The 27773-nt window shown below is 41.5% G+C and overlaps 1 protein-coding gene and 1 pseudogene across 6 annotated transcripts in view; one reads left to right on the plus strand and one right to left on the minus strand.

The window, feature by feature from the left end:
• The window catches only part of CDK17 (cyclin dependent kinase 17), an 84248-nt gene extending 76340 nt beyond the window's left edge, over nucleotides 1–7908 (minus strand). For 2 of the 5 annotated variants that reach the window (XM_015858675.3, XM_015858651.3), the window contains exon 1: nucleotides 7544–7908. The gene's annotated coding sequence lies outside the window, so the exon portion shown is untranslated. Of the gene's footprint in view, nucleotides 1–2157; nucleotides 2281–5361; nucleotides 5470–7543 lie in introns of those variants that run through there. The other 3 variants (XM_085515194.1, XM_085515185.1, XM_085515200.1) reach the window with 3 other exon arrangements.
• Nucleotides 7144–18377, plus strand: LOC146762366 (uncharacterized; annotated as a pseudogene). Its single transcript, XR_014949008.1, has 3 exons — nucleotides 7144–8249; nucleotides 12874–12983; nucleotides 17868–18377. The product of XR_014949008.1 is annotated as an uncharacterized LOC146762366 (transcript).
• The last annotated feature ends 9396 nt before the right edge of the window (nucleotides 18378–27773 follow it).

Genomic DNA, 27773 nt, shown 5'->3' on the forward strand with positions numbered 1-27773 from the left:
AGTCACAGGTGCAAATAACCACTGCCCATCCATTCACCCACCAAATAACTTAACAATGACGAACAACATACAACTTAAATCCTTCAACTAATGTCTGCTCTTCCACCAACAGAAACAATCCTAAATAGCATGGTAAAAAAAAACCTCCTGTTAGGTAAGAATACCAAAACAAAATCCCATTGTAAAGGAAGCAGGTTCTGAATGCTTCCTTATCTTCATTGTACGTTTCATAATGCAGAGTAAAAACACATTTTAAAATGCAACAGCTAAACTTGCTACAAAAGCACAGCAAGTCCATAACTTCAGAACTCATCATCTACTTGGCACTGTTCCTAAAATAGGAAAATTCAAGAAGAAAAGTATATAGCTCTGGAATCTTTTTACTACTATACACAGCTATGTTGTTTTTCCCAAGCTGCCCAGGAAAAAGGGAGTATGCTTAGTACCAAAACGACTTCCTCTCCCTAAATACATTTCAAAAGCTATTTTTTGGCTTATGGATCAGACATTTTGCTTTTGAGAATTATATCCAGATGAAACAAAAAGAAGCCACAATACAACATCTAGGTTAACTGCATTCCCTGATAAACAACCCGGTATTACAAGCAGCAGGTTTAAAAATACTGTGACTTGTGCAACTGGGAACACTGTAAGCTGTTTATCTTATTTAATCCTGAAGGTAAATAGCATAAGGTTTAAAATATTTTGATTTGCCATAACCTACCGAATCATATTGACTAAGGTAATGAAATAACTATGGAGAACCTTCAAGTTCTGAAATTGGCTCTGAAACTGTGCTATTGTACAGGTTAGAAATACAGGATATTATTGTCAAGAACACTGAGTAGCAATACCAGCCATGTAAATCCAAGCTGTAGCTTCAGTAAAGCCAAAGATGCTCTTCTCATCTTTTCCTCAGGTGACCGATTCTTTGGAAAGGACGTGGATCCTGCACAAAAGCCCTACCAAAGTCCCTTGGAAGTATGACCACTGTGGCCACTCACTTTTTGTTGCTGTCTACTCAGACACTTGTTCTGAACTCAATTTCAGCTCAAATCATTAAATCATTCAATTTTTAAACACTACTTTCAAGAACAATAAATAAATAAATAAATAAATAAATAAATTAGACCTCTACAGGTTTCTGTCCTGCAATACAGAGAACTTCACAGCTCCCATCTCAAAGATGTACCTGCATTCAAAACAAACTATATGTATGATTTACCAGCAACTATCTCCCACTGTCTCTTTTCTTTCAGTACCAAAATAAACTCTGAGCTGTCATTTTGCACCGTGTTTTTAAAAGTCTTTAATAAAGCATACACGCTTGGTATATTTAGCAGTCAAGGACCTCCTTCCCTCTCCATGCAGGAGGAAGTTTCCCCTCCCATCTGCTCAGGATATTTAGAAAAATAAATAATTACAAACTGCTGTTTCTCCATGATCCTGCAGAAGGTGACTATTAAATATGTGAAAAAAAAACAACAACCCAACCAACAAATGTGAGGTTGCACCCCAGTGCCTATCTTAACCTCCATTGGCACCTCAGAGCAGCCACAAGCAGCACAGCCCACATTGCTCGTGCCAATTTCCACCTTCTGCCAGCGGGAGCTGCTGGTGCTGGGCAGCACAGGGCCAAGCGCAGCCTCCTGCAGCCATCTGAGCTTCACATTTGGATTTCAAAGAGCCTATAAATAAGGTAAATTATTATAAAATACTTTTGCAAGGAGGCACTTAAACAGTTTAGTTAGATATTTATGACAAGGCTTTTAAGACTGAGCGGTAGTTAAGAAGAAAACAACCCTCCTGCACATTTAAACACTCTACTGCTGTTTATGACAACTGGATCTTCATGGACAGAGAAAAAACAGAGGACGTGGCTCCTGCAACAAGCCAGGAACAGACTAGAAACAAGGCTCTTAGTGTTCCTCAGTTACAACCCACAGACACCACTTCTTTGGCCTATGTGTTTATGAACTCTACAGTCAGAAATGCAAGTCTAATAAAATGTAATCTATTACGTTAAATTTGATTTTAGACCTCCTGCGTATGATTTTTGATTGCTGACCCTCCCCCCCCCAAATACTGAACATAGATCAAAATGTATTATCTGCTCTCTAACATACAAGGCAAATTGCAGTTACTGCAGGCACTCACCCTGCGCCAATGGCACGTTCTGGCTGAGTTCTGTGAGATCTATGTATGAGAACAGTGAGCCATTTTCACTTTCTGTTGCTCCCCAGACAAACACGCCTGGCAGCCAGCACTGACAGCCTCCCCTAGACACCGTGACACTGCTGCGCCCGCATGGCACTGTGACGTAACTGTGGTATTTATAGGGAGCGTTTGGCTCCTGCCATTGGCCAGCCAGGTTTTACTCCATCATACACACACACATGAGCAACCATTGTAGTTCCTGAATCAAAATGTCACGTAATGACCAACCAAAGGTTTTTATGGAAGTCTGTCTGCGGTACCAACATCACATATTATAAAGTTCATCTCTAATCAAGAGACTCAAAAGTTTATAGAAGATCAATCTTCTATAAACTTGTGACGAACCACGATCATTTTAACCTCAACTTTAGCTCAGTCAACACCCATTACAATGCTCATTACCAACTCTTAGCACACTTCAGTTGTGCTCATCACAGAATTCCTCACTATTCTAAGACCAACTGACAAACACCAACTGCATCCACACCCCAGAAAATGCCCCATCAACATTTTACAATCCTTACCACACAACTCCAGGGGCTGCTCTTCAACATCTTCAAGCTATTTTAGGAAGCACTTCAAAGCGTCATGTATGACTATCATCTGGTTTTACTTATGGTCATAAGAGTATTTAATGAACCTCACTGACCTCTTCTGAATAGCATCAAACGCTACCATTTTCTTTAGTGTTTTCATGGGTAATAGCCTTGTTAGAATTCATTTTCTTCCCAAAACACATCCTGCCTTTTGGTCACAGTTTTTTCCTCATCACAGTCTCTGGCTTTGCTTATCAACCACATCCGCTTTATCTTCTTTACATTTTTGTGAACTGGCTTTTATACTCCTAGAGAGAAACTCAGACAGGTTTCTCTCGGTTACAGGACAACGGGTTTTCTGTTATTAATGTTCTTTGATTAGTCTTGGTAATTCCTATCTCCAAAAGACCTTTATTTTCATGAATGCCAATCAGCACCATTTCTATAAGCCTCACTAAACGATACCTTTAGCGCTTGCTGTATAAAAACATCTTCCACATATCAGAACAAAATTCAAACGAACCAAGATATTCCACATTAGTAATGTGTAAGGAGACAAAAACACTTGCGAAGGGACGTTCCTGAAAGACAAGTTCTGGCTACGAAAGCTCATGTGAAGACACGATGCCTGCAAAGTGCCCAGCCTGCAGAGCACAGGGGGATAAGCCAGGATCCTGCCAGCTCCAGAAGGAACAGAAAGCAGGCAAGTCATCTTAGCGAGGCTGACAAGGCACAGCTGCTAAAAATCAGAGACCGTCATGCAACTCCAGCATGCCTTGAAAACAGCAGCAGGGGAAGGCGTACAATTATAAGGAATAGGCTATAATTAAATGAAATATGATTAGAGAGCATGCAGTAACTTTCACTTACACAAGATATCTAGCAAGCCCAACCTAAAATATGAAAACAAGCGAGAACTGTGTCTAGGAGGATAAACAGGACATCTCTCTTTGTTGTGGTATAATAACACAGCTTTGTTCATCGTAATATATGCAGGATTCATTGTCCCAGATAATATTCTAATGGGGAGGGAGGAGGGCAGGATCATAGTCAAACACTTGGTTTGAGAATTTACAACACATTAGAAAATACAAAATAAGAATTTGGCACTGGCATGGAAATGCCCAGCTTAACCTCTCTTTATAATCTAATGTTATCACCATAAATTGCATGATTCCAGAAAGTAACCAAATCCTAAACACGGATCTGCATTCCTTCACGACTTCATGCTTTCTTCAAGAACTGTGGCTTTCCAACAATATATGAACGCAAAAATGCTGTAAAACTTGTACAAGAAATCACCTTTTCCAGGCTACATTCTTTCTTCACGCTGTCATAATCAAAGCCCAAACTTGTCACTTCAGTTACAGATATAGCACTCACTGGTTCTCCCACTGGAACTTAGCATTTTTGTAATACATGCGGGATATTATATTATGCAAAAAGAAAAAAGAGATTACCACAAGCTTGTTAGATGCAAACTACCTAACTTATGCAGCCCTTAAAGTTGCCATTCTCCATATAACTGCACCAGAACCGCTGCAGTGAGAGATTAAAGTAAGGCAGCTCAGCCGAACCCTACAGCCAATACCTCTGCTAAAAACAAGGCCAGGAAACCAACAGCTCTATAGGAAGTACCAATCCACCAAGTTATAGTGCGCAAGTAGGGATTTGTATTTGATACAGAGTTACTACTAATAATTTGACTAAATGAGCATTGTCTCAATCTGTAGAGAAACACCTGCCAAAACCGGATCGCAATTCTCCACAAAATACAAAGAAAAAAGAAAACACCTCTCACCATTAATGACATTTCTGTGAAATTACTATTTCTGGAAGCATTATTTGTTATTCATTGTTCACATGGGAAAAACATGACTAGGCTCTGAAAGGTTATAACACATTTACTAAGTTGACTAACATAAAAGGTAGCCTTAGATTCCTTTAAAGTTTTTAAGAATTAAATTATTGCATTGTGATAAAAGCATTCAAATATAACACACTTTTAGTTCTAACATCCAAGTACAACCATCTCTGTATCAGCACTCCAACTGGCACCAAAATAACTGAAGTCCTACATTCAGATTGAGAACGTCATCGTTACAATGACACGCACTGCAAAAAAGACAATGGTCACCAGCAGCACAGTGTGCCAGTCTGTTCTTTAGATGTGAAGCGCAACACTGGGCAGCACAAACAGAGCGAAGACTGTGGAACTGTTGAGCAAACATCTGGCATTTGGAAAGCATTTCTAAGCTAAAGTTGGGGAGGAGAGTTTTGTATCAGATTCTGAAGTGTCACCAATTACAGCAGCGCGCAGCTGAGTCATGAGATAGATAACTGGAGCTTGCTCCTAAAAAACAAAAGCAGCTGCAAAACCACACAGCGGAGAACTTAAGATACTTGTAACTTAAGAACTGTAACCTATGATGTGTTTACGAACACCGAAGGTACACTAGAAAAGCTTCACTTTTAGACAATTTTCAGATCTTCAGACATTTTCACTTTTTTTCCCTAGCCAAAAATAAAAGCAGGTCAGTCCACAGATCAAACACTGCTTCCACTCCACGTGGAAGGAGCAATTTTCAGGTTTTAATGCAGCACTCACAGAATCAGCCTCCATGAAGCCCTTCCTGGTGGCACTTAGGTTGGCTTATTCAAATACACTGCACTGAACCACAACTTCCTCAGATTAGTGAAATATTTATTTGTCCTCCTGCAACAGATACGTATTTAAGAAATTAGAAGGATGCACATGTTAACAATCCAGACAGAAATCTTGGCTTATTAGTTGTTGATACTGTGTGGCACAACAGGCATGCAGGATTTCTATGCCACAAGCAATCTCCTATTTTTATGCTGCAGCGCTATGCAGAAATTGAAGACATTTTTCCCATTCAGGGGAAAAACAGAGCTGTTTTTCAGTTATTCTAAGCCTAGATCTCAAATTATATATTGAGTATTTCACTACGTGTCAGAGGTGTTTTCTATATTAAATAGATGAATTAATGCACGACATCCTTGGCCAAGCTAAAAATAAATGACCCCATGCTTCCCAGCTACCAATTGCTGCAGACAACACAGGCTCCCATTTGCAAGCAGCGTGGATGCAGGCAGACCCCAACTGATCTGTGTGCAATTCCATCCCCGGAGAACACCAGGATGCAGCAACACGCAAAGCCCAGGTCTGAGCTGCATGGCTCTGTCCCATTAAAGGTGCTGTAAGGCAGACTGCTCACTGACAGGCAGGATTTACATAATGCCATCATAAAGGGATGCTTTCATCTCTCAAATTTAAGCGGCCTTTTTAACGTCAAGTTAACACTGTAATGACTTCTCTGTTGGAGGAGGAGATTCGGTTTGTTCTTTTAAGAATAAATAATTTTCAGGGATATTACTTCACTCCGCATTTCAGACATATGATTCCACGTTTTCGTATCTGTTACTTCTGCGTTAATTATTCAAAACAGGCCTTTCTCACATCACATCGAGTGCAGATATAAATAACAAGGGCTGTGCAATGAGCACACAGGATTCCTACAACAAAGCAATATGGCAATTTCTTTAGTATCTTAAGCACATAAAGTCCCAGGTCACCTCCTTCAGTTTTACACAGCTCTAACATAAAAACAAACCCAAATCTGGCACCGTCTGATTTGATAAGTTTTCTTCTGACCCACGTCTTCCACGTATTTAACCTTTGCTCATCTAGTCTGCAGCTCAATCAGAACCATTCAAGAACGAAGGCTTCCTCTCCTCATATATGTCACAACAGATATGAGCAAGTTACTATTGATCTTCTGTTAAATTATAAAAGGAAGAAACCACACACCTAAGTTATTTACTGAAATAAAATGAATAGAAGCCTTTGACATAAAGTAATTTGGAGTATGATATGCTTCAGCCCCGTTTCCCTCACCATACCCATAATACCAGTAGCCGCCATTATAGAAGTGCCAAAGACAGCCCAGACTGGAACACAACTCTGTTTTGCTGCTGAAATTGGTACAGAAAAGAGACAAAGAGGACTGAGGTCAGCACTCAGCACAGCAGCAGATCCACCTCCGTGGAGGCTGTAGCAGAACCCGAGTGTGGGTACAGTTCCAGGGGATTTACAAGGCACCAAAGGCACCCACAGGCACCCATCCCACCTTCCTGGGGGGGGAAGTACTGCTCTGCTCCCGCTGGCCTCGTGCCATCACATATCTGGCAAAGGAAGGGGAGGAAAAAGAGGAGTTCACTGAAGTTCATGGTCAGCCAGTGTTCACGTATCCTGTCATGCAGCAACCCGTAGGAGCGCAGGGCACAAAAGCTCTTATGCCACACACAGAACCGACAGATTTTGAGTGTGCTTGTGTGTGGGGGGAGGGGGGGGCTGCAATAGGACCGAATGTGTCATCTGTGCGGAGGCTGCGAAGCGCGGAGCTGTCAGAAGAAAGCAGCCTCGCTGGGAGAGGGGGCGGCGGGGAGGGAGGTTACAAGCGCGGCCAGGATCGCGAGCACAGCCCGGGCCGCCCCGCCGCCCCCAGGCCTCGCGTTCGGGCCGGGGCCGAGGAGCGACGGCGGCCCCCGGGAGCCGCCCCCGCTCGGGCCCCGGGGCCGTCCGCGGGCGGCGGAAATCCCCCGCAGCGCATGCGGGTCCTCGGGCAGCCCCGGCCCCGCCAGGCGCCCCCGGCCCGGCTCTCGAGTCTCCGCGGCTTCCCCTCGCCCCTCACCCCGCAGGCCGAGGCCCCGCTTCGGCAGCCGGCCCCGCAGCCCGGGCACGAAGACAATGAGCGGCCCCAACTCACCAGCAGCGCCGGGGCTCCGCGGGTCCGGGGGGCGAATCTCCTGCCCCTTGTCCTTCCTCTCCTCCTCCGCCCGAGAGCGATATCCGGACGCGCCGGGAGCCGAGCCCCCTCCCCTTACTGCCCCGAGAGCCGCCGGCCGCACCACCTCCCCGAGCGAAGTCACTTTATTCCCCGCTCCAACATGGCTGCTTCCCCCGCCGTCGCCTTTCCGCGGCTCCCCAGCTGGAGCGCGGCCGCGGGCCGTGCCGGTAGCCGAACGCTACCCGTGCCGAGCGCGGGGCCTTGAGTCAGCCGGGCCGGGCCGGGCCGAGCCGGGCTACGCGTCTCCGCTGCGGGCTGCCGCCTCCGCCCGCTCGCAGCGCACTGAGCCAGCCCCGCCGGCAGCCCGAGCGCAGGAGGGGCCGCGGGGGAGGCCGGGCGCCGGCGACACCTAGCGGCTGCGGGGAGCGGCGACCGAGAGAGGGCCGGGCGGCCTCGGGAAATGCCCCTGAGCGGCGGCGGGGAGCTCGGGCCGCCTTCCCTGGGCGGGGGGTGTGAGAACCGGGCCCGGCCGGACGCAGGGGGCGCTGCCGCTCCCGCGCGGCTGTACGCGGCCTGTCCTGCGGGGTGCGCGGGGCCCGGCCCGGCGGGGCTCCCCGGGGCTGTGTCAGCGTGGGGAGGGGCTGCCATCGCTTCAGGTGTACAGGCCGCCGGCGGCACTTGTGGTGTTTCGGCTGGGGCTTGGCGGGAGGGTGTTGCCCGGCTTTGGGGGAGCAGCCGCCCCCCTCGGCTGTTACTGGGGTTAGGGGTGGCCGTGTAGGTTCTGCAGGTTTCTTGCTCAATCACAATGAAAACGTCCTTTCCGTTATGCCCTGGTGTTTTCTTACCTCTGCTGCATTCACAGTCTGTGTGCCATCCCAGTGCACATCCTGCCCGCACCAACCATACTTCCTCCTTGCTCTTCCCTTTATAGTTGTTGTTCAAAATGATCCAGTTTGCATTCCCTCACTTCTCAGTCCTTTCTGCCCCCAATTGTCATAACCTTCCTGTACTACAGAACAAAATCTACGAGTTACCCTTACAAACAATTTGTTCTGCGCTATCTCCTCTTGTCATGTTTCCACCACACAAAGAACAAAACAGAACAATACGTCCAAATCTAAAGTGATCTCGGTGATGTGTGTTTAAGCTTCAAGTACCGGGTCACAGATACGCTTAGGGCACACTTTGGCCAATTGCTGTTTTGGGGTTTTTTCTCTTTTCATTTTGGACATATTTTTGCTTTTATTTTGCTGGCCAAAGCTCAGTGTCATGGCCACAAGGCCTTTTATCCAAGCAGACCTGCAGCCTTCTGGCTGAATGGGTGAAACCAAACAGGGGAGCTGATGGGACGTCCGTGCTTCATGGTACATCCAGGCGCACTCAGGGAGGCCAAGCTCTGCAGGCAACTCTGTGCTAAGGTGGAGGCATGTGCGGCTCATTCCAGCCATTCTTTCTCCGCAGTGGGGCCAACTGGGAGCTGTGCTTGCAAGAGCAATTCCAGCAAAAATTTCCCTTGCTTCCAGCTCAGTTGCACCCTTCTAGCAGTGCAAATGAACCAGAACTCTGATGAACGTTTCCCAGTAAACAGAAGTAGCTTGCTCTTGCCTAAAAAGGAATGCAAGCATCAAGCCACTTATTACGTGCATACAAATTCACTCTGCTCATGCTGATGTATGCTCCTAGTGAAATCAGTTGAGGATAAAAAGCAGTAAATATGACTCAGAAGCATGCTTGAAGTCTACGTAGACAAAACATGGTTACTGAGTTCATTCTGAATGCATTCAAGACAGGATAGCCTTACCTTTGCAAAATGTGTGGGATTTTTAATGACAGAGGAAGCAGACATTTGTGCTTTGAACTTCTGGCAATGCAAAGATATCCCTTACAAGATCTCTTCTGCAGCTCAGGACCTACCAGTTCTTGTTAGACCTGCCAGTTCTTCTCATCTCTGAATGCTAACGAGATGATCTGTGCTTTGTTTTATCTTATTCAATTTGAAGGCTATTTTGGGTAAGTAATATCATTATAAATGATTGTGTGCAGGTTTGTTATTACATACATGAACTGTAGAACAAGTTCCTGAGACAGCACAGCAACAAGTGCACTTGCAGCACACCCAAATAAACTATGTTTCATAAAGGAGGTGGGCTGGGAGTTCATGAAGCTGTGCTTTCGTTTTCAAGTATGAAAATATTAGTAAGATAGTGATGCTTCTGCTGTGCTTATTTTATTTTATACACATCCATGTCTGCCACTCATAATTCAGCAAAGTAGCTGTGACAAGATGAGAAACCAAAAACTGAGTGGTTAGGATCAACTACCCAAAAGCCAAGGTATGAGCAGTAGCTGCAGGAATTAGTATGTTTTATGGTTTCCGCTTGTACTAAGGAGAATAATGAGTTAACAGGGGAGAGTCAGTACCGGTGTATTACCTGTTCTCCATCTAGCCTTTGTATGCTTCATCTGCCGTGTGCCCTCAGAGAAAGATTTTCATGTCTGTGCAAAAGACAGTACCAAAGCAAGACAGTGACAGACTGAAGTTTGAAATGTAGGAGCTGATTTTGATTAATGTATCCCACAAGGCTGTTTTTATAACTCTAGCTATTGATTTTTTTTATTATTTAGTGGAATATGTAGCAATCAATCATATTTCCATCTAGCTAACCGTGATTATTAATATTTTAAACTAGTTTTGAAATGGATTGGCTGGTGAGTACAATAGGTCTGTTATGAAGACAGCGAGAATAGAGTATGTCCAAGTTCCATGGCATGAATTATTACCTCTGGATGATCGGATGAAACCTGCATAAGCCATTAGAGCATAGAGGCAGCAGTAGGAATACTGTGTCGTCAGGGGACCAAGATTTCCTGCCTCAGACATGAAGACACTGGCCTTGCCTCAGCGTTTGTAGAACAGAAGGATGCAGTTGTTTTGTGACAGTAAAAGTATAGGAGTTAAATCAGGGAAGCGCACATGCTGGTAGATGGAAACATTACAGAACCATATGTATTTTATAACAATGTGTGTGGAAAGCATCCTGACAAGAACCCAGTTTAGGATGGTGAGCTGCAGCATCAGGGATCAGTGCCCTCCCTGCCACCCATCAGTGTGGGAAAGCATTGTGCTCCAGTACAAGGGATGTGTTCACTTGCAGGAGAAAGACTGAAGGTCTTGGCAGGTAATTAAAAGAGGAAATGATTTTCAAATACAATATATTTTTTTTTCCAAAATGCAATTGTTTTTTCTATTGGATGCCAAAAATTTCTAAAGAATGCAATATCCTCTAACTAATTGTATCTGTGCTCTGAGAGAAGAAACAGAGCTATTGTTCTGCTCTGCTCTGCTATTTATATATTAGTTTGTGTAGCGCTCCTTTCTGTACTGATCGTCTTCCACCTACACAAAACTCCTGTCCGCTTAACAATCCTAAATTAAGATGGATTCTTGCTTTCTTATACCAAGCTGGTATTCATATATTTTTTCCAGGTTACTTGGATTTAGTGCAAAGTACTACTTGCAGACCTCTAGGCTAAAAAAAATAATTGCTAACGTCACTGGGAGACCAAGCCCCTTCCTCTTGGAATGAATGGAAGCAGGAAATGGCAGCAAGAAGTTCAACCTTTCAAGAAACAAAAAGCTATACACGCTTTCTGTTAACAGAAATACAGCCGTTTCTACCTTGATTTGAATAGCTGATGACTGGTCATTGACATAGCTGCACTGTATGTTCTGGACAGTAATAGGGAAAGCTACTGTTTGCTCTTGTAAACCTTACTTGCTTGGCAAGCAGGAGAGAGTTCCCATAGTGCAAATATTGGTGTGTTTGTTGTCTGCACTTGAGATTTGCATTCATGTGCTATAGTGGCCTCCAGAGACTGATCAAATACTGGAGAAATTACCATTACCGAAAATTCTGTCTTCCTGTGCTTGGCCTGTATGTATTTTACATTACTGACGTTTTGTAGCATATGAATATAATATATGACATACATGTACGTGGCTTACCATTGGCCATTTTCTTCTTCCTGTTCCTTTATGCTGATTAACTTTTCAGTTCCCACTCCTAATTTCACAACATCCTATCAAAATCCAACTTAAATATTATTTCATGTTTGCTTATAGCTCATTACAAATTTTGAAGATAATTCATCATTCATGCAGATAAGCATTTATGTCTTAACAACATCTGAGGAGATATTTTTGTTTGTACCCAGCATTTCTGGGACACGGACAGATATGTAGGTAATGGTATTTTGGGACATAGGCCATTGTTTTGGTGGAGGGAGCAATATCTAGTTTAATTCCTTGTATAAATCATCTCCAACTAATAACAAGGAAGTCTTTCAGCTGATTTCAGTAAGTGGTTAGACCTTTGACAAAGAAATTAATCGCAGGGAGAGAGGCTCTTCCTGTACATTTCTGCTCTGCTTAGCAAACAAATGGCTAGACACTCCTTTATTTCTCTGCTCCTGCTCTGAAATGCAGGACATCCTGTTTTTTAAAGCCAAAAATATTAGGCCTACCCAAACCCCATACAATTATTCTGCTCAGGTAGGAAATGGTGAGGTATTTTCTATAGATTGCCTAAAAATGGCAGATTTCTGCAGTAGAAGATAGTTTGCTATGAAACTGAAGCCTAAGATTGTTCAAATATATATATATATATATTTAATATTTTGTTTAAATATAGTGTTGGAAACTAAAACGGGTGGAAAGAATTTGACTGAAGCAATGAAAATCTGCAGGTAATGAAAGCAGGTCACTTGGGTATATGCATCTCTGCTGCTTCTCCTTCTTAGGTATATATTTGGGGATGCACATCTCTCTTTTGTGAAACAAATAATGAAATGTCAGGGAAAGAGGCTCCTATTCTTCTCCTGTTCCTTTCAAGTTCAGTATCTGGGACAGAATAGCAAGCATCTATTTTCCTTCTTCTTTGCAAGTAAATTGCTTCATAGAATTTTGCAGTCATTACTCCCTGAGCTGATTAGAAATGCCATCAGTGAGTCTCTGAACATTTGAACCACTGCCAAATCAAAACAGCAGATTTGAAAATAAAGCACAGAAAAAACACAGCGACTCCTGCAGATACAAGATTATAGGTGTCAAACTTATCATTCCTTCTTTATTTTAATGACTGATATCTCCAGAGAATTTCCTGACTTATGTTGCATGGCTTTCAACCATGAAAAGTTATCCTTACTTTCCTGTAAACTTTGTATTTAAATATGAAGTTCCTTCTAGGAAAGGTATCTGATGCCATGAAGATGAGAACAGTTCTCAAGTTTATGTGTATATGACTGAACAGGAACTTGTGAAGAGACATGGGACGAAAATAAGTGGAACTGGAACTAAAATCCAGTGTAGAGAGTATGAAGACTATGAGAAAGTGCATGAGTGTGGAGCCAAGCATGCGTAGTAAATGTCAGAGATTAAAAGAGGTAAAGGAAATCTGGGGACAGAATAAAGTGAGTAATGTGGGTAACTGTGGAAAGGTTCTGTGCACAGACAGTCAGATGTATAGAGTGTATTGCTGATGTGCAGAGAATTCAGAGTTCCTTATATAGTTTTCTGTGCACAGGCAGATGGCTGACAGGACTGCTTGCAGATTTATAATGGCAGCCTTTGAGATGCGAGTGGCAGATAGTCTATTCAGAACAGGCACTAAGATAAGGGGTGTGTGAGGAGGGCCCAGGGATGAAAGAGAATGTTAGAGTTAAGCTATGGAAGACAAATGCAAGGAAATGACAAGGTAAGCAGATGCAGGGATTCACCTAGGCTAATGTCCTCTGTTTTATAATCTTGGTGCTCTAACTATATAGGATAGGTCGGGAGAATTAAGACGTTGCTGCTTAATGTATCACTGCTCGCGCTTACCACCCTACCCTTCCGCTGCAAGTTGTTACGGCCTGAGGGTGAGAGGTCTGGAGCCCGGCCTGCTCCCCTGCGTAGTGTGGCAATTAACTCTAACCACTAGAGAGGACATTGGGGCGGTGAGTCAGATGCCTGCATTTCTTCTGCCACACCTCCTGCAAGGACAGCACCCTCTGGCAGATGGGAGGGACGAAGAGGTGCGATGAGTTGTTTCCTACATCAGCACAGCCACGTCAGGCTCCTGTTAAGTCATTTTTGCTGCACCACAAACCCTCCTGCCTTATGTAGCCAGATTCGTATGCGTATGTTGGTGTTGGACTTGAAAGACTGCAAGCAAGCAAGGGAGAAAAAAGTGTGGCATAAAAACAGGAGGGCAGCTCCTGTCTGCTCATGGAAAAAGAAAAAAATAAAAGAAAAAGAAAGAAAAAGAAAAAAGACTTTTAGAAGTCTTGAGATGATGATTTTGTTGGTTAACCTTCCTTGAGTCACTGAGGGCCTGAAGGGATCCTGTCAGTTGCACAGGATCCAACTTTAGCAATGCATTCTTTGCACTGTTAGTATCACTGAAACCTCCCTAATAGCCAGCTGGTGAAAAAGCAGAGTAATTAACACATTGTGGGTGATAAAAGACTATTGAATGAACCAGTACATACAGAATTTTCCTGAGTCTGACACAGAAAATGTCACAGTGAGTCTTCAGATGAGATGAATAATTTCTACAGATGTAAAGACAGAGAAAGAAAAGGTTACTCACATAAATTCTGACTGGTTTAATTGTAGAATTCCTCACTGACTTCTTTTTGTGTAGCTTCTTGTTATTTACTCTGCCAAATTGTTGACTGATCAACTAAACCGTTCTCTAAGTCAAGCACAACGTTTTTCAAGGTCTGTTTCAGCACAGTGTAAAATAATTAGAGCTATAAACAAGAAAGAAGCAGGAACGCTACAAACCCCCACATATCTATTGCTTGTCATCTGTAGAGTCTAGCTGTTATCACAGAGGCATGTTAAAATTAAATGCTGTACTTTATTCTCTCCTTCTCTGCCCTTAAAATTCTCATTTCAAAGCACTTTTGTTCACATCACGGCATAGTCAAGTAGATACTTATAAACCACAATAAACTGCTGTACAATCCTCCATAGCTTTAAAACAAACCAATGTTCAGCTGAAGCTTTTGTAGCTGCTACATAGGTGGCTGTTTCATCCATTAAGTACTTTGCAGGACAGACATTAATTTATATCAGTTTGTAGACAATACAGAATTTAGGTTAAACGTCCACTAGAAATGAAAAAAAAAAAAAAAAAAGAGAGAAAGGAAATATGTACTTATAATTCTGCATTAGTGTGGCTTCATATCATTAGCATTCTCATGCAATATTTTCTTTAAAAAATTAATTTACCTTTTTTATAATTCATCAAAATGGTTTATTTTGCCCACCAATGAGCTCTCCATAGAAACAACCGTCTCTTAGTAACATACCAAGAATAGAGTTCAGGGAATACACTGCATCTGTATACTACCTTTAAAGAGACACTCGTAGCTAATACGGGAACTCTGTTTCTGAGCTAGTGAGCTGGCGCAGTGCTGCAGCACATCTCGCTGCCTCCCAGGTTGATCTCCTTACGTGGGAGGTGTGGGCCGCTTCCACCTGCATTATGCCTTGGCCTTAACAGGAACACATCAGTTTTTTCAGCATATTTTGTTTTAATTGGATAAGAGCCAATTAACTGCACGAGCGCTCTGCTTGTTTCACACGGATCACAGGCACAGCCGTCAGCTGGTAATGACTTCTGACCCCAGCCAATTGAATTTAAAACTGTTTTGGTTACTACCCCTGATGTTTTTTTTTTCCGGTCTTTCTTGATAGAATAATCTTGAGAATGTTATCACTGGCATCACCTTGTTCTGCTCATCCTCTGCTCCGTCGGGCACTTCCTTCCTTCTTGTCGCACTCACACCATTCTGCTCCAGGTGACTCGGCCTTGTTGTCCCGTCGCCATTTTGCCTCCTCTGGCACACAGCTTTGCTCTCCTCCTCCCGTGCTCCCCGACTCTCTGAAATGATCCAGCGAACAGCCATGATGACATTTGAGTTTCTCTGTAGCTCGCCATTGATATTTACACAGAGCTGATCATAAGTTAAGCATAATCCTATGCTGTAAAATCTCCTTAGTTTAACTGGTGCTTCAGAGGAAAAGAAGGAAGCAGTAAGGAATGCACACTTGGCCTGAGCCTTAGCCCCAGTCTAGGTGTGAGCCATGCTTTTATTTTATACAGTTAGGAGGGGATGAGGCATAGTTTTTGGCTGATTCTTACACCCGCTTAGTTGTTAATTGTTGCATCCCAGCTAATACCAATGTCTGGCCTGGCTGTTATCCTTTCCTGGTTCAAAATAACCCAAATTATTTAAAACAACAGATTCCAAAGAATTCTTCCAAAGAGGTTTTTAGGATTTCAAGAGATGGAACATCCTATCCTGGGGTTTGATTAAGGGAAAGACTGGTTATCAGCTTTGGTTTCAGGCCCAGATAGAGGGAATGAAGACAGAGTCAAGATACACTTTGTCTCAGCATTCTGTTATTAAAATATATGACCGGAGGCAAAGAAGAGACCTAGGAACCAGAAGAAACCAGGCAGATTTCACAATAATTTCTTTTTCCCCGTGTGGGGAGAACGAAGCAGAAAGAAAGCATCTGCTGAAACACGGCTTTAAAAATCCTGTGTTCATGTAGTTGATTAAATTCTGCAGCAGTAGGAGGTGAGGAATTTCAGAATTAAAAAAGGGGATGTCAGGAAAGGTCTTTTTGTTCCAGGTGAATGTTAGGATACCATGAACTGTGGGGATGCTTGAGGAGGATGGAAGAAGAGGACTCTGAGGTATAACAAGAAGTGTCAGCATTTTAGAAGCTACATGGGCTTTTCTACTCTCTCACAACCAGTGTATGCCCGCTCTACATTAGAGACTCTTCCTCCAGTTCTCTTTGGCTGTGGCAACTCCATGCTCAGGTCTTGTGTAGTTGTCAGTCCTCATTCTACAGCATACACTATTTTCCAGCAGCCCCAGTTTGCTTCCTTTGTCTTCCAGATGGATGGCAATGGGGCAGATCTGGGACCTTCCCTTGGTGCTGAGAATGCATGTGGAAGAAGGAAAAAGCCTTAAGTGATATTGAAATGTGGTCTATGCAGAGTGAAGGGGTTCAGCCCAAAGCAGTTGATCTCCTCTCCTAGGCTCAAACGGAATTGGCAGAAAATTCTGCCCTCAACAGCTTTCAAAGGGCTGTGTCTACATTAGCAATTTGTTTCAAAGCAATTGTGCAGCTGAGAGAAAAATACTGTCATTGTCTCCATTTACCATGAATTGTTTCTGTTTTCAGAGTGGTTTTGGTGCATACAAAGTCAATTCTTTAAGGAAGAATTGAAAACAGAAGCTCTGCTTGAGATGCGCTCCAAATGCACCCTAGTGCTAATGGGGACAGTAGGTTCTAAAATAGTGTGTGAGCTGCATCATCACAAGGTCCTCTAGCACATACCAAACACTTTTTCTCTTCAGAAAGCTTTTTACCACACATGTAGCAGATGTGCTTGGCTCCAGGAACCAGGTTAAGTATAATCCAGAATAACCCCCCAAAACACATATAATGGAAAAATGAGATGCCTCACTATCAACTGTTTCAATCTACTGATCTGCTCCTAATGTACTGAGTTACTTTCTCATGTAAATACAGCCTACTTTGGTTGTACCTTGAGCTGGCTCCGGGATATGGCAAATGCAAGATGAATATGTACCTAAGATGTTCATTGTGTATGAAATACATATGTTAGCTTTCAAGAAAGCTCTTTTATTGCTGTTTCTTGTCTTAACTTGAGCAGAAGAAATATAGCAAAACCTGCTGTCAATTGGAGTGGCAGGTATGCTGCTACCATAGCCAGAGATACAGGGGAAACTGTGGAACTACACCACAGAGGGTAAAGGCACACAGCCTGTAAAGTACACTTAGTAAGCTACCTATCCACCCTCCAAAAAAACACAAAAAGAGTGGAGTAACTTGGTGAACAACAGTGACAATATCATTATTTCCTGAACAGAAGCTGCTACGTGCTTGCTAGAAGGGTAGAAGGAATCAAGCACAACATTTAAGGCAGAATGATGAAACAGTCAATATTTACTAATAAAATTACAAAATGATATAAATTTATAAGTGATGTGTTGTTTTCTTTTTTTTTCACTTTTCCTATGATTTCTATTTGTTTGTGAGTTTATTTGCATAGCACAGTGAGAGAACTGATTTAAGCCTTTTGCAAACACTCTGCTCTGTGTTGCTATTGTTACTTACAGTCAAAGTTTAGTTACAGCTGCTCCTAGGAGCTGTAACATGCCCCCATCCCTCATATATCATACTGCGAGTTGAAAGCGTGTGCTAACAAAGTGTTATGAAAGGGCATGTAAGATTACAAAGACATTTTTGGTATGAAAAATTCCTGTGTTCTTTAAGAAGCTGTAATTTGTTTAACCTTTTTTTCTTACCAGGTCAGATAAACCAAGACATTCTGCTCTCACACGATAGCATGTTTGGAGATCCGAGAGAAACAGGGAGCTGCTGGAACATATTGCAGAAGCCTAAAGCACTTAGCAACAGGGAGAGTGTGGGATGCAGTGACAGAAGCTGGAATGTGGAAACAAGTGACATCAAGGCGGCCGTTTGGTAAAAAAGAGCTTTTACTTTGTTTATAATTTCAGTAACTCTAAAGAACCATGCAGTGTGGGAGGTCACTGTGGTCTCTGACTCTGCATATATTCTTCTCTGTATGACTATTCTTCACATTTCTATGGCAATTATTGTCCAAGTGTGTTGGAAATGTTAATTTGCTTTTGTATTTTCAGTTTCTCTTAAAAAAACAGAGCAGTAATGTTGAGAGATCTGTGGAATGGGGATTTGTTTTGTTTTAATTTATCCTGTTGAAACATACCTGTCTCACACGCACTCTGAAGAAAGACATAGCTGGAGATGGCTTGATTGAACAGCTTGATTCTGCATGTAATAAAGCTCTTTCTGCATACAGTGGAGCAGTCTTTTAAACCCTGAAGTGTTCTGGAGCAATGCAGGCATTGATCATAATGATTTTAGAACTTTGAATTGATATGAAGTAGAACATCCTGATAGTGTACACTAGTGGTGGCTGCCAAATAAGAAGAAGAATATAAGAGAAGAATAAGAGAAGGTGGCTGAGGTGCTGACCAGAACAAGTAGGTCTTACATAAAGAAAGAATGTCTCTGACATCAGAGTAAGATTTCAAAGGGGATTCAGAAATCCACGTATTTCTAAGCTCTGCAGGTCCCCGCTGAGGTAACAGTGATCCAGCAAATTGGAATTTTATTCAGCAGTAGCTGGAAACTCCATTTTACTGAGTGCACATGAATCCATGCATCTGTAAATGCAAAAACCTCCCTTACTCTGAACAATTACTGCAACTTTGAATAGGGGCTGTACAGCCCTAGGGCTGAAGCAAAGGCCATATGATATACAGGAATTTGGAAAACTGATAATAAATGTTGCAATTTATATGCAGTGGAGGTTGAACTAGTCATTACTTTCTATTTTCTTCTTCCCTGTAAATCTCTTTTGTGGTTTGCATTATTTAGTAACCTAATTGTGTCTGCTTTTCAGGTATTCTGTACAGAAGATAATAGTCAATGGAAATAATACAGATGTAGCAGAAGTGCTACAAATGCACCGAGCAGGAAAAAAATGAATTCATTTATAGTTAGTGATGCCTCAAAAAACCTGTTAGTATTGAAATCTAACAAATTTATCTCCTTATTGACTAGTTCAGCGTGACATGGCTTCAGGCTACTGTTGATGTACTTTAACTTCCCATGTAACTTGTTGTTGGCCAAATGGCTTTTTAAAGGGAATGAAATTTAGCCTAGGCAGCAATGAACTGTTTCCTTCTAAAATCCTGCAATCATTTCAGTTACTAAAATGCAGTGACCACCTTAAAAAAAACAAACAAAAACAAAACCATAAAAAAGTAGGATAAAATAAATGAAATAGAAAAGGACACAAAAGAAAATCACCAGTCCAAATCTGGATAACAACCTTATAACAAGACAATAATAAAGAACAGAGATATCCCTGGAGCGTAACAGAAGTGTACTTTAGTGTAGACAAGGCATTATCAAATCATTTGCTCTGCAACAGGGTGAACCCAAAAAGTCATCCTATGCCACTTATGAGCACCAATCCCTTCAAAGCTTCCAAAACTCACTCATGGCTGACTAATGAAGAGAAGATTGTCTTGGCTCAGTCCTCCCAAGCTCCCTCTGCATAAGAACAACTCTGGAGTAACCTCCGCCATTTCTACCCTCGGGGTAAAACACTTTCCTTAAGGAAGTTTCCCACAGGTCCCCATCTGCAGACTTCTCAGGGATTAAGCGCCAGACTGTCTCTGTATTTTAATGTCTCTCTTCCATATTAATAACTGCAGAGCCCCAGAGAGGAAGCATCACCTGTTGAAGAGGTTTAAAGACCTGAAATTCCAGCACCATTTCTAAAACATTTGCCTTGACCTACTCCCACTTCATGTTTTTCTTTGCTTCTTTCTCTCTTCTATTGCTCTTAGTTACTGCCTTGTCCTTCTCCTAAGGAAGACCATTATCTCAGATCTCTGCTATACCCAGCACATATAATTGCCACCAACAACTCTGAATGCTCTGACTCAGAAAATGTAAGTCAAAGGCTTGAGGGAGCTCCACCCATCCCATGGAGAATCACCCTGACACCCTCACCTTCCCCTGCAGCCCTCCCACTCTCTTCTACTTCAATGGCTTTTCCTAAAAATGTTTCAGATGATGGAAATTGTAGGAGCTGTAACATTTCTCCCCCACCCACCTCTGCTGAGAGTCTTCATTTTTATTTTTAAATCGTGCAAAAGATTTTCCAAAGACAAAAAAAGAAACAGGTCAGGATGCTTATGATACCATCTTTTCTGTAATACAAACTAAGGCTTTTTTTCCCCTGAAAAAAGAGCTGGAATCACCTTTTAGATGTGCGAAGGCTGTGAGCATCAGTAACACGCTGCAAACTGGAGCTAGATACTAGTCAGGGTTGCTGCTGTTATAGAGAAGCTTGCCAATTTTAGATCTGAGAAACCAAGACCTGAGATCTGCCACATCCAGCTGCATCTTGTTCCTTGCCCATAAACCTACTCAATGATCTCTGGAGGTCCTTTCCAACCCCTACGATTCTGTGATTCTGTGAACCTAAACCACAACAAAAACACACACAAAAGTGAAAGCATCTCTTTTCAGGAAAATTCTGAACAACGTATTATTTTTCCTTTCTCCCTCCCCTCTCCTGTCCAGCCTGTCTGCCTCTGTTCTTCTGAGCAGCCTCTGAGGCTGTGCTGGAGAGACTTTCTTGCATCAGCATTCACGGTAGCATTACTTTTCCCTTAAGAGAAGACTTGAAACCAGACTCTCAGACATCACAGGCACTGAAGATGCTACAGTCTATTTTCCTTTTTTTTTTTCTTCTTTTTTTTTTTTTTTCTTTTCTTTTTTCCCCCCCACTGATTATTCCTTTTTTTCCCCCTCCTTATCCCCTTATTCTCTCTTCTTTGCCTCTTCCCCTATTGCTTTCTGTGGATTCCTATTTTCTCCGCCCATCTGCTCTTTTGTTTACTTCACCCAAATCAAATATCACCTGCATACTCTTTTCCATCCTATTCAGCTACAACAGGCATACTATCACCTACTAGTTTCTCCTCCATTTATGGCAGACACCACATCTTATGGCCTTTGAACTTTCAAAGGCAAATTACAATCTCTCACCACATCCCTGTAGCAAGTTTCTCTCATCTTGTCATCTCCATATTTTTACATCCTCAATTTCTTCACTTTGTGCACCTGTGCTACCATGAACACCGGCCATAAAATATGCACCCACACTATGCAAAGTAAAATAGTACTTTATCAGAAATACATAACACGGTCCTAGATATATGAACTTCAGAGAGCTTGCTCCGTCCTGCTGTAATTACATTGTTTTGATATTTCCACACAGCACTATGCCAAGAGGGTAAGGCTGTTCAGAGCTGGCTCAGCTGCTGTACCTGACGTCAGATCCAGGACTGGCAACAGAGTCATCTGATCCCTGAGTGAAGTTGCTATTTGGCATTATGGTACTGATCAATTCATTTAATCTTCTAATGCTCGTGTAGGGATCCCTCAATTTTCACTCTCATCAATAGGCTGCCGCACGCTATAGCTGACATGGGTGCTGAGAAGTCGCAGAAGTGAACCATGTGCTTCTGAGCCTGCACACTGCTGAAAGATCGTGCTAGGTGGGATATTGCTGGGGTATTTGAAAGAACAGTCTGAAAAATGCTACACTGAGATAGGTATTATGCTGAGACATGCTTCTTCACTTGTGCTTTAAGGAAAATTAGTTTATTTGGAAAGACCATGTGTATCTGCAGGCTCTGTATAAACAGAGCCATTGTCATGAATCTTCCAATGGGAGCCTGCCCTTTGTGTAGTCTGACTGATTTGCTGCCTAGAGAGCTGCACAGTCAAGTGCCTCTGAGCAAGGGACAGTTCACATAGATGAACTATGGAGAGCAGCCTGCAGAAATAGAGGCTCCTAGAAAAGCACACGATGTATGCTAAGTTTATTAACTTTAAGAAAATCAATCAAAGGTCTAAAGAAAAAGATTTTTGTATTCACAAAGATGGAAAATACTTTTTGTGGCTGAGCTTAATAATACGGTTCTTTTTTCTTAACTAAATCTTAACTAAATCCTAACAAGCCTGGGGCATGAGCTACTTGTAATCTTTGAAAGAGATAAAATACCATATGGAATGCCCTGGCATGTTTTCTTAGGTACTTACAATTACAGCAGGTTTGTCGTCTGTGGTGTTGGCATTAAGGAAACACTCAGAATCGTCTCTTTAACTCTTTAAGACAAACAGAAGGTACAGTTCTGGGACACGTAAAAAATCATGTTTAGCTTGCTGCACGAAGTTTGGATGAAATTTCTCTCTCCCCTCTCTGCAAAAAAACCCCACAACAACCAACCAACGAACCACAACAACAAACCCAACGAAGAACTCCAGCTGTAAAGCCATGTGGGTTGCTTTGGTGTCTTACCAGCTTTTTTCTTCAAGTGCAGATATTTTAAAATACTTTTCTTCAGAAGCAACATAGTTGTTTTTCATGTTACTTCAGTAAATGTTGTTTACCGACTAGCAAAGTAGGCCATGGCGATATTAACAAGCAAAGCAGTGCAATTGGAGATCAGTACAGTGAAACAGTTACTCCCAGGGACCATATGTTCACATAATGCATGTTTTGGAGGTTTTACTTTGAAGTAGTTCTAGTCTGTTCCTACAGGCTGTATCTCCAGTACCAGATGGAAGATACTGGGTACCCTCCTGGAGAGCAGCTTTCAGCCTAGTTCCATTCCCCTGGAATTCAACCCATGCACTCAAGATCAACTTCATAACATGAGACAAATGTGGGAGCTGGAGATGCTTCAAAAGTGCACTGAACTAAATTGGTAATGTAGAAGCATCCATTAGCTCACATCTACAAATTAGCATGAATTTTTATTCATGTTTCCTACTAGTGATTATGATTCTGATTACTAAATTTTAATCATTTTGTTTTTTTGCAAATTCACATGGGTGCATAAGGCTTGGTTTCAATGACGTTGTGCCTACATGCAAGCAATCGTTCTAACAGTCTTTTCCAATGAGATTATACAGGTGAAGCACAACAAAAATTGTTCCTGTAGTGATAATTTATTTAGCAGCAATATTGGTAATAATGCAGAAGGAAGAATAAAATCCGGTTGACTTATTTTAGTTTGGCAGAGATAAAAAATGTTCCACCTCTGAATTTAATAGACATACCAGGATATACCAAGTAGGACCACGATGTAAAAAATAGCTGAAATAGCCGTTTGAATATATCCATCCCTAACAGATGAAGAGCCATACATTCACTTGAGAGCATTTTAGCAAAACTTTCAAAATTTGTTTCTGATATTTCATCTGCATTGTGTGGCCAAGTTCGGTGTGATTTTTATTATCTCATCAGTTAAACAAGTAAAAATACTGGTAGAAATTGAATTTATCCTGATATATTTGTGATAAACCGCAAAGTTTCAGGGTAACCTTTGGAGAATAGGAGGGTCTCCTGTTTATTAGCAGAGTTGTTGGTTTGGCAGAATGTTAAAACTGCAAGAATGAGGATTAATTAGCTTTTCTTCTATAAGAGTATAGAAGAGATATTGGAAACAAACCCCCCAAATGGGATGTCTAAGATCTCTGAATCTGATTCTCCAGTCATCTAACTTCAAAAATCACAGCACTGTTTCTCCACCCCTGTTTAGCATTTGTATGTTCCTATTCCTCTCAAAAGCAATACTGAACATAATGGTCTTTCTTTTACAGTGTTAAGAAAACATCTAAAGGAAAGCTTACTTAAGCCATATTTGCTATAACAGACTACTTCTGCTGTCCAGCTCAATTTCTAAAGGCTCAGCTATCAGTGGCAATCAGTGGCTAATCACTGAAAGGAGTCAGAATTCCTGTGGGAAATACCTGCACTTCTTCCCACTCTTGTTAGCGACAGAATGCAAGTTTAGAATTTTAATCTTCCTTCTAGCAACTATTTACTTCTCTTTATTGTCATCAGACTTTTGGATATTGTGGCTTTTCCCCCAGTCCTACTGTGGATTTAATGATCCCATATCCGCATTTCTATCAATGTAGATGTGTAATGCTGTTCCCGGTGACTATTTATTTCAGATGTAATATAATCAGGCAACAGCACCAGTTGCTCTAAAAATAAATAATTTTAATTTTATTCTTGAACTGAAATAAAGCCGAAATGCGCCAAATTCACCATTCCAGACAGTAGCTAAAGAAACTTCCCACCTGTATGCAGAACACAAAACAATTACTTTTGCTCCAATGCAATTTTCTAAATTTCTAAAGTAATCACATAAAGGCTCCCAATGACATAGATTTATCATTGTTATATTTGGTTGTAACAGTATATTTTATTAAGAGTAAATGTGTGCCAAGATAATACAACGGTATGTACCCAAAGCTCAGAATGATGTCTATTATTAGAAATAACAATCTGGAAAATATGACATAGAATAATAAAAAAAGTATTATTGAAAAATGTGAATCATCCAAAGAATTATGTGAAGATAAAGATTTTTTTTCTACTTCCTTGAATAAGCAAGGCTTATTAACAACAACAACAAAAAAATAGCTACTCTTATACATTGTGTAACTTTCTACCGCTGAGTTCCAAGCTGCTAAATCTCCTAGGCCAAGGTCAGGCTATCGCTCAAAACAACCTCTGTCAGCTGCTTGCGCAAACCTCAATCAGCAGACACTTTGACCCTGGAGTGAAGTATTCTGGCAAGTGAGTAAAAAAGTCATATAAATGGAATGTAGAGGCAATGATGCAAAAAAAAAAAAGTGTCAAAAATCATACTGTACTGCAATAAGAAATGGCTGAAAACTGAAGTGCATTGATCTAAAAATACAGGAGGTCATCACCAGATTATTTCAGCTCTCCCTTTGTTTGTTGTCAATGGTTAATTCCTGGAACAGTTTATTTTGATCCTCTGAGCACTCCCTGACCAAACACACGACAGAGAAAGTGTTGTGATAAGGATGCATTTGTCTACTCAGAAACTATATATACAAACAGCAGTGATTTCCCTGAGATGATTTCTATCAACAGCATGTGTAGTAGCTCAGAATTATAACAACAAACACACATCAGGGGAATATGAACAAAAATGCACTGTCACATTTGGCTTCAAGAAAGATTTGGGAAAAGCTTCAGAACTAATTTATTTCTTGGATTAAACTATACTTCCTTTCATTTAACATTTGTCTTGAGAATCTTCATGAAATGAAGAAAATGCTCAATGGTTTAAACAAAGCACATCACTGTTTTCCTCACAGACTGGAATCTTAACTGTTGGATGCCTAGCAGTTAGCTTAAGCAAAACACAGCTAAAATGGAATTCATTTCTCTGTTCTATCTCTGCTGTTTCTTTTCTCACATGCCATAGAAAAATATAGACATTTTACCTTGTCTCCATTCACTAATTTAGATGTCATCTTTAGCTCGGCCCCCAGTGTTTTCATGCATACAGCTAAGTGTTGAACATTTTTAGTATGTTTTTAGATGCGACTTTCAAGCACATCATTAAAACCTTGCTCAGACTTTCTTCCTTTCATGCTGGGAAAGGATGTACAGGACTTTTGCACAAGAGTTCTTTATTATTGCTTTAACTAGCCTTAGGCATGGCTTCTTTATTAAAAGAGCCACTCCAGCTTCCTGAGATTTGAGACAACCTTTGAATGAGAGAAACTGTTCACCTTTGCAGTCTCTACAGTGATCCAAAATTAGTGCATCCTCCATAGATACATCTGCAGATCCCTCGAAGTCTTTCCAAAATAAGTTCTAGCAATTGATACCTACTTCAGTAGAACAGTATATGTAAGCTGGAAAAAAACATACATTAATGAAATAAAGAAAGAACCACAAATTTTAAGCACAGTATCTCCTTGTAGAAATAGCTGCATCTTTTGAAAGTCCCTTATGGACTTTTATGTGTCCTGCTGCTGCCTTAGGTACTTTACTTTGTAAAGCAGATCTGAGAAGATGTTGTGTTTCAACTTAAACCTCTTAGGAACTTGAGCATCTGTATAACAACCCTGCTGCATCTGCCTCCCCAAAGACCAGCTGACCCATTCAGTGCATAACAGTACAGCCTGAGTGGGTTGAGCCATATTGTTCAGATTGTTCACACAAATATTAAACATTCCTACATTTTCTTGGAAAAAAAGAAAAAATCAGCTACAAGAGGATCACTTCTTCCATATAAAATATTTTCTGGAAATTGTCTGAAATTCACCTATATGCTCAGGAGTATTTCCCCATGCAAAGAAACTGAAACAAACTCTTGGGAGCATTCACGCTCACACTAGAAAAAAGAAAACACAACCAATTTCTGTAATATAACCTTGGCACACTGTATCTACAGAATTTGGCACTGAAACCTTTCATATGTTACAACCAAAACACGGTGAGAACTGTCACCACAAACTCAAATGCAGCCTTACAAGAATCTGACAGTTGTGCAGTTCTCAGTAGCTGCCATCCTCCCTCATGCTGATCATTCTTTTCCCTTCCTCTTACTACAGAACCCAGCACCAGCTCAGAAATGAAGCCAGGTACACTTCTCATTTAAAACCAGAGTATTTTCTTTCTCTGAGCATCCACTTACACTAAAATTGTTCCAGATCTGCACTCATAGTATCTGAATAGACCAGCAGCTGTTTGTCAAAATGTGTAAGTTTCAGTTACTTTCAAAGAATGGCTGGGGTCACAGGGGACCTTAAAGATCACCTACTTTCACCCACTAGATGATTACTTGGCCAATGTATGTTTTAGAGTATTAGAGAGCATTTTTCTGTTTAACAAACTTTGTATATCAACCACTGATAGGAAAAGCACTACTAACCATTCAATTGAAAGGCAGCCCCGAGATAAGGGTAGGAACCTACAAATTCTGTTTGAACTGCTAAGATAGATATATTGTAAAACATCTGAGTCTAAAGACACTCACTAAGTAGTAAGCCACAAGCAACTGTACCAAACAGCCCTAAAACAAAAAGTGCAGAATAATGGGAAGGAAATGATGACAGTGTAATCTCACATAACTGCCCATTAATATCCTGTACTCTCATATCCGTCTCATCAGTTATAGGTTCAGACATGTGCCACAAATTCTGATAGCAGTGAACTTGCACAGCTGTTGCCTCTCTTCTTCCTTATGCAGTTAGTTACTTCCAGCAAATAGAGTTCCTCTTGTATGTTTCATACAAATTCTTCCTTTTCCTTCTCCCACTGAGCAACTTTCACTTCATTTATAAAGTATAACATGACATTCAACAACACAGTTCACCTTTTCCAGCTATCTGATGGCTTTTTAAGTTGGACCTATAAGAGGCAGCACAGAGCTGTTTTTTTTTCTTTTTTCCCCCCCACAATACCTGATTCCTCTATACCATGTGAATAGCAAATGCTGTACTGCCATATAAGACATTTTGTTTCTATTGGTCCTCAATTATGTCTTCCTTGGCTATCTCATGAACTGTGAATTACTCCACAAAAATCAGCACACTGCTTCCTTCTCTAGCACTGCTACTCAAAGACAGAGAACTGTAAGTTAGACTTGGCAGGCACACTATGGATAGAGCAGACGTGAACCCACACTTCTAAGCCTATTA

This window comes from Coturnix japonica, chromosome 1 (assembly GCF_054131305.1).
Source record: "Coturnix japonica strain WE chromosome 1, WE-NBRP24, whole genome shotgun sequence".
In the NCBI taxonomy this organism is placed as follows: Eukaryota; Metazoa; Chordata; class Aves; order Galliformes; family Phasianidae; genus Coturnix; species Coturnix japonica.